An 8,137-nucleotide genomic window follows, 5' to 3' on the forward strand; every position below is an offset into this window, starting at 1 on the left:
ATAATATACTTGTTCCTCATGTTCCTTATGCCTTGCACTAAAGGGATTGTAATCTTCACCCATTTCCTTTGTTCTTTTCTTCTTCTCACTAATAGCTTGAATATTTTGTATCATTTGATGGCGAATATCCGCCGGCACCTTGCGACATGGTTCGACTTCTCATTTTACTCCTGCAAGATATTGTTTGAAGCGATTGATCCCACCACCAGCAAATGACTTTCCACAATACAAGCATGCCAACTTCATCCTTTTGGTATTACCACTAAGTTCAGGAGCTTCTCTACAATGATTCCATGCAGGATCACTTTTACCTCTAACCCCAGTTATTTGAGTGGATGAAGTATTACTTGAATCATCCATGGATGGCATACTTCCCTCAACAGAGGCCATTTTGATAATCTGCAAAGAACATTAAATTAAGATATAATTTATAAGTAGAAGATAAAATAAATAAATAACAAGATCAAGTCATCGACATCTTCTTTCATTTCTATCCAAAATTTTTTTTTCCATGATCCTATAGAGTCAAACTCACGATGATCACAGATTACAGAAATAAAAAAAATAATATTTAATATTTACTGTATCAATCAGCATAGCATCATTAAAAAAAAAATTTCTTCATGTTCATGAGTGTTTACTGTACTGTGGTGTCTAGTGTTACTGTGACACTGCAGTCAGTCACACAGTATTTAAAAAAAAAAATTTCACCATGTCCGTAGACAGTCACACACTCACACTGTCACAGCATTTAAAAAAAAAAAATTTTTCGCCATGTCCGCAGTTGTATACGAAGGAGGAGGAGGCAGAAGGGGGAGGAAGGCGGACGGCCATATGGAGGAGGAGGAGGAGGAGGATGCGAAGGGGGGAGGGAGCCGAGCGGAGGAGGCAGAGGGGGGAGTGTACGGAGGAGGAGGAGGAGGCGGAGGGGGGAGGGAACGGAGCAGAGGAGGAGGCCAAGGGGGGAGGGGGTCGAGCGTATGGAGGAGGAGAAGGAGGCGGCGGAGGGGGGAGGGAGCCAAGGGAGGAGGAGGCAGAGGGGGAAGGGGGCAGAAGGGGGAGGGAGTCGAGCGTACGGAGGAAGAGGAGATGGCGGAGGGGGGAAGGAGCCGACGGAGGAGGAGGCAGAGGGGGGAGGGGGTCGAGCGGAGGAAGAGGCAGACGGCAGATTCCCGGACGGCGGAGGAGGAGGCAGAGGGGGAAGGCGGCCGAGCGGAGAAGAAAGAGGCAGAGGGAGGTCAAGAGGGGAGGGGGCGAGCAGAGGAGGGCGGTCGCGGACTCACGGTTGGAGCCTTGGAGGAAGCGGACGGAGGGGCTGATTCATGGGTCCTATTCGCTGCCGGACTCCGGAGATTTGGAAAAAAAAAAGAGTTAGATAACAGATTACTCACCGAAGACGGAGAAGACTCGGTTCTCCTCCTTCGCTGTCGCTGCTGATTTCGTCGCCGAGGGAAGATGGGCTGAGGCTGGGGTTTGAGCTCGGGAACAAAGACAGACGAAGGGACGATGGGAAGTCGAACTGTCGATCTCGAAGATCAGAAGATTTTAACTTTTAATTTTACGGCTCAACCGGGTTAGATCGGATCAGATGGTTCACGGTTCAACCGACCGGTTCATGCAGTTTTAATCGGATTTTAAGCATAAATGATTTAATTAGATAACCGCCCGAGTCTTCTGACCGGATCACCAGGTTTTCGATCCGACCGACCGGGCCGGGCCGGATTTAATAACACTGAAAATATGATTTGGACTGGCCTTATCATGTGGAATAGCTTGCCAGGAGCTTATGCCTGGGATAGCCCCCGCAGGCTTATGTGTGGAAGAATCTGATCCGAGAAAGATAATGAATGATTTGATCCGAGAAAGATCATGGCCACTTTAATCCAAGAAAGATCATGAATATTTCGATCCAAGGAAGATCACAGAAATCGATCCGAATAAAAGATCGTCGCATGATCCTGGTAGTCCAAAGCCAAAGCCAAAAAGAAAAGGATTAAAGATGATGTGATAATAGAAGAAAATGGAAAGATAAGACATGAAACAATCGTTGAATAAAATTATTTTATTTATTTAACATATGATGATGCATCTCTTTTGATAAAACAAATAATTTATAAATATTTGCAGTATTCTGAACAGTGAACATCGACTTTTATGTGTTATTGCTTATCTTTATTTTCAGATTTTATTATTATATTGGTGTGATATGAAAATTCTTACTGGACTGTAAAGCTCACACCCCTTCATCTTTCTTTTCTTCTCAGAGTTACAAGATGTCCATGGTTGGCTATAGTATGGATTTGTGAGTGAGCGGATGCATAGATAGAGTACCGTTGATACCTGATCAGAGGATTGAAGAAATGTTAATTGTAATTGTACAAGGATTTACAAATTATTGTTGAAATAAATTGTTATGGATGTTAAAGTTGTAATGATTTAATTTGGCCTTGCATATTCTTTAGGGCTTGCTCTAAGGAGTGTGCGGCCATCACGTATCCGATCCGGATATTGGATTCAGGGCGTGACAACAAGAGTCCAAGAACCTAAAATTCTGGTCTATATTCTATAAGAGTTCAAAAGAAACAGCAATATAACCTAACATCTGGATAACTAATCAGCAAGAATGCAACTTGAAAGATCTGGATGACAGATAGCATTGCTGTTATCATTTAAGATGGATTTCTGCTTAGTGCAAGAACTAGGAATGTGCTGCTAAATATATGGAAGTCCCTACAATGATGCGGTGTCAGTAATAAATTATGTCCATCCTCATGCAATTCTCACAGTCAGCGGTGCCTAGAGAGAGAGAGAGAAAGACCTACACTGTGAAATGTTTCAGCTGCAAAATCAATAGCATCTTCAGCAAACAAATTGAGCCCTTGCAACACCTGTGGAGGAAGATTATCTGGATAAATCTCACAAAGCATATAGTAGAATCAAGACTACCCATACATGAGAGATTATGGATGGGAGTATAATTTCTAATATTGAATTATTGAAACCACAAGAACAGAATATAGAAACATTAGCATGAAATTGCTAAAAATTATCCTTCCTACCATAATCCAGCATATTAACAGAATAATCTTGATGAGAAACCAATCACATCTTCTAATAACGATAAATTGTTTGACAACAAAAGAAAAGAGAATCCAACCTATAACAGCAATAAAGCCCAAAAAATCTAAAGTACCTATGCTACATACCACTTTCCCCCAAGTTTTGAAGCATGCAGAAAAAATGATGATTTTCATGCATTGGTTGAACATATACACACTGCTAGTTGAGCTCAAAGGCTTTTGGCTTCTTCTAAGAAAGTGCAGTTTTCAGGACATGTTACACAAGCTGAACTCCATGTCAGACAAAGCACCGATCTACATATATGCATACATCAGGAGACTTATAGGAACTTTATTTATTTATTATTGTAAAGTTAGTAACTTTAGTGCCCCACAATTTCAGCTAATGCAAGCTCAAAGACCGCCTTAAAAGATGGAAAAGGAAAAACAGAAAAACAATGATTGAAAAAGAGAAACAGAAACATGTCTGTGTTTTTGAGCATGCTATATTTGAATGCTTTTATGCAAGGTTCACCAAAATGATGCTAGGACCCATACTGGTCCGTGGGTGGCACATATGGTATGGGTCTGTACCATGCCATTCCGTGATATAAGTTTGAAGGATTCTCCCCATCAGAAAAATCTTTTACAACCGTCTTTTCCATTCTAATAAATGTAAATATTCTAAATGATTGAGAATGAACAGCAGCTTTGGGCAAAGGAACCTCCCCTAACATTCATTTAGAGAGGCATGTACTAGCTAGAATCTAAATAATTACTATACATGATTAGGCAGATGATGTTTTCATTTCATTCAAAAACATTTTTAGATAATGATTATAAGATGCTCTATGATATATAACAGAATGTGGGTCTGATGTTGAAGATGACAAAGAATTAAATTATCTCACATTTCAGTCATAAGGTAAAGAGGATAACTTCTATGAAGCTCTAGTACAAAGCAGAGGGATGTATACATTTAGAGATCATGTTAAAAGGCAGAGGTTTAAAATGGAACTTTTGGAAAATTCAACTCAGATTGCTAGACTGTAAAGTGTATTCATGAAGTAAGGTGGTCGGTTAGCATTTCTAGAAGATTGGACATGTGATAAATTTCAAGTGCATGATATTTCATGAAAAGGATTATCTAAAACTTCCCGGGACAAAAAATTTTGGTCATTGTAATTCATTTAGGACGATGCAGAAAAATATGCATTCTCCCCCTATCACCTCCACCACTACTATATAGCATGTGTAAAAAGAAATCTTTAAAAAAGAAGCATATCAAAAACCTAAAACTAGACCACTACTACAACAGTACACAACAGGTAGGAAAGAAACATTCTGTAGTGCTTTCTTTATTTTTTTTTTTCTTGACTAAAAATGGGTTTAATATTTAAAAAAAAGTGACTAGCTTCTTGTATAATTTGCATAATAGTTCTCCACTAGACCTACCACACAAAGACATCCATTGGATAATTATTTTAAAACATTCTGTGAAATGATTTGAAGTACAGAAAAAACTAAATAAAAACAGCACAATGAAACAGAAAACAAGTAAGAGTCACACTCACCTATAGACAAAAAACATGGGAGAGATCAGACTCCTGGGTTTGAGCAGTGGACTTTACCTTGGGACATGGATCATGAGCTTCCTGCAAAATCACAAGGTTGACCAAACTGAAGAGACTGCACCACAGAATGGCTGCAGATATTTTCTGAGAACCCAATTAGTGTCGAACAAATCAAAGAATTAAAGGTAATGAAGCATAATAGAAGAGAGATGGTGGGTGAGAGAGAGAGAGAAAGAGAGTTGTTTCTTGCCCTGGAAAGGATGGAGAAGGGTGAGATCGAGGATTTGAGAGAGGTCTGCTGTTGTTTGCAACAGGTCGATGCCAAGGAATTGAGCCCCGCAGTTTTAGACATATGATTAAGGGAAGAAAATAGAGCATGAAATAGTAAGGGTGAGGTTTGGGAACAACCACGAAAATAGTATCTTCTCAAAAATGCATCTTTATCACAGTAAAACTGCATTCCACTCCATAAGGCATCCTTTCTATTTCACTAGAGATCGAATTGTTCATCCTAAACCATGAGATGAGCGAGCAAGTCGTACCTCTTTCTTTTCTCCTCCCATCACCTCCCCAATTGAGTCACACAAAGGAGTGCATGTCAATAGTTTCACGCTTACCATTTTTTTTCCTTATCGAAGTGTGAAACAATCAACATGCAACCTGCGGTGATGGGAAGGAGAAAGAAGTAAGTTAGATGGGAAAATAACGATGGATGCAGCCATTGTACTAGCAGCTCATTGCTCCATATAGCTTGAAAGGTCCAAATTTGATTGATTCATCATTCATGTATGCTCTTTCTATAATACTGTCATGGGCAACTTCACACTGTCTATCGGCAAGAACCATTATGAAAGCATAAATCAATATTGTAATGCTGAGGGACCAATGGCTATTCACAAGACCCCTATTACTTTTATTTGCCATTGTTAACAAAAGTTTATCCAAAACCAATTTACTTTCTAAAAAAAACATAGAACTGAGAACAAAGAATAGGCAGGAAATAAGATGGGAAACAAAAAGGAGAAAAGTAGCCTTTCCCGAGTCTGAAGAAACATCAAATATGCTTACGCCACACCCCCCCAAACACAAACCCACACAAAAAAAAAAAAGCTCCAGGTAAGAATTACATATTATACTTCCTCCTTCCAGACTCTCAGGTCCTGGTCTTCTACCATCATCTCATTGACTGTAAAATAATCAAAAGGAAAAAAAAAACCTTTACCCTGTCATCATAACCAGAATGCCCCAGATCAGTAGCAGATATAAACTAAATCAAACAATACTTTGTCATGAGAACCACATGTTTTGTTACTAAATAGAAAAACTAGATAGATAGGCATATGATCCGATCAAATCCAATATGAAAATCGAGAAGCCATATAACTTCAAGCTCATGAATCTTGCTTAAATATGATACCAAATGATTTGTATTCCATGATGAGGTCGACATTTATACAGGTGTCTGGCACAACTCTCTATCTAGATGCTACAAGAATGATTTTGCATCCAATTATCTATTAACACCTACATGCATGATTTGTTCAGTATGTAATCGAAATGATTTGTTTCACAAAAAAGACATGCATATCAGTTTAGAAAAAATAAGCTAAATAAAATTTATTACTAACCATATAATAAAGTTACTGAACATACCTAAATAAATATCTTTAGAAAAAGCACAAGATGTTCCAACACTATTAGGTGAGCATTGCGGGGTGGCACTATAGGCTTAAGCACAAGATCATTGAGACAATTAAGTTAGTTCTATCAGCAATTCAGAATTTTCCGCTTTAAGTACTACATTCAACACATGAATAACATACTGCTAAGCAATTTCTTCTCCTTGATGACTTTCAGCCATGTCTTCTATAATTTTGGAGATATCTGCTGATGCCTGTGATATGGAAACACGTTAGATACACATATTTGACTCAACGATAAAGCCACACGTGCCCCACATATCGGTCTCTCATTTTTTTTAAAGCCAGACCTGAAATTCATGAATTGCTCAGTCTGAAAAATAACATTTTCAGAGGAAGAATATTCATTACCTATCACTAATTGATAGCCAAAAATTAATCTAAATGCATCTTACCAAGTAGATGAACCTTGATGCATCCAAATAGAGCATATGACACAACAAACAACAACATAACTAAGTTAAACATTAGCTACTAAAATAACAGAAAGAACCAAAGTCTTATATGAATTCAAAATTTCAAAGTGAATATTGTAACTAGTTATCAAGATGAAGCAGCTTATAAACTAGAATTTTAAGAATAAAATGTGGTTGTAAGCAACTATGACCCGGCATCTGATAAGTGCACTTGTATTGCAGCAGTACTTGACAAGGAGAAGATCAGAGGAATCTTATTTGGGCAAAAAATCTCTTTCAAAGTTGTAGAGCAAGAATCATGGCATCTAACAATATAGCAAATAGCATTTGGTCCAATCATTTAGCATTTCGATATCACAAAAGAAGGCAAGCATGCATTATAATTCATGCAGAGATTAGTACAAAGCAAAAGGAAATAAGGTAATGGAAAACTATTTTTTTTAGTATAATATAAAAGGACATAATTAGGGTGCAAACGATGAAAAACATACTTCGCCATTTCTATGACTCTTCTTCCTATAGGATTCAACTCCAACACAAGAAACGCCAGCTTAAATTATCAGGTGGGACAAATCTATATGCATGGTAAATAAGAAATAATTAGAATAATGCATGCAAATCAAGGATTCCAAAGTTAAGTAAAATAAATCAACATGTGAAGACATCAAAACTGATCAAACCTGTATGGAGATATAATGTCATTAGCAGAAGCTTATGTAATCCAACGCGGATGGGATCCAAAGCAATATGACCATCTGCAGAGTTGGAAGAAAACAGAGCTGGTAATTAAACAATTGCAACCAAATCCAAACAAATACAAGGCAACATTCAAGCAGAAGCATGTTAAATCTTATACACCTTAACATCTGAAGCTTTCCTTTACAAGCTCATATGGGCCTATAAAAAATACATATATGAAAAAAACGCTTCAAATTACTTGAAACTGAATAAAATCAAAAGGGTTTAAACAATTACTGTTCCTCATAACTCATAAGCCATTAAACCAAAGATCAGGGAAAAGAAAGAGAAGGACAGCGCAATAAATAATTCCATTCAAACACCCAACATTTTCACCAGAGACATGAATATAATGGGGCATAGAAATTTGCAAAGAACGGGAAAGAAAGAAAGAACACACAAAAAATAATTCCATTCAAGCATTCAAACATTTACATCACCAAATGCACAATCAAACAGATGATTGAATCTTTCATGTGAAATAAGAAAATTTTCAAGCACATAAAAGCACAAAAGGAAGAAAGAAATAAAGGAAACATAATACAATGGTTGTATTCAAACGTTCCAATGTCAAATTTCGTGCAACACACAAGTAAAGCAGCAGGACATCAAATCTTTCACAACAAATAAGAAATCTCTCAAACACATAA

General features: G+C 37.8%; 1 long non-coding RNA gene across 1 annotated transcript; it reads right to left on the bottom strand.

Annotated features, from left to right (window-relative positions):
* Window positions 1-2,822: 2,822 nt before the first annotated feature.
* Window positions 2,823-7,647, bottom strand: LOC105040551 (uncharacterized). The gene is made up of 4 exons (XR_012140158.1): window positions 7,608-7,647; window positions 7,430-7,504; window positions 4,634-7,323; window positions 2,823-2,888 (listed from the first exon to the last, which is right to left on the bottom strand). It is a non-coding gene; the product is annotated as an uncharacterized lncRNA (long non-coding RNA).
* Between the last annotated feature and the right edge of the window lie 490 nt (window positions 7,648-8,137).

Source organism: Elaeis guineensis, chromosome 3 (genome assembly GCF_000442705.2).
Source record: "Elaeis guineensis isolate ETL-2024a chromosome 3, EG11, whole genome shotgun sequence".
NCBI lineage: Eukaryota > Viridiplantae > Streptophyta > Magnoliopsida > Arecales > Arecaceae > Elaeis > Elaeis guineensis.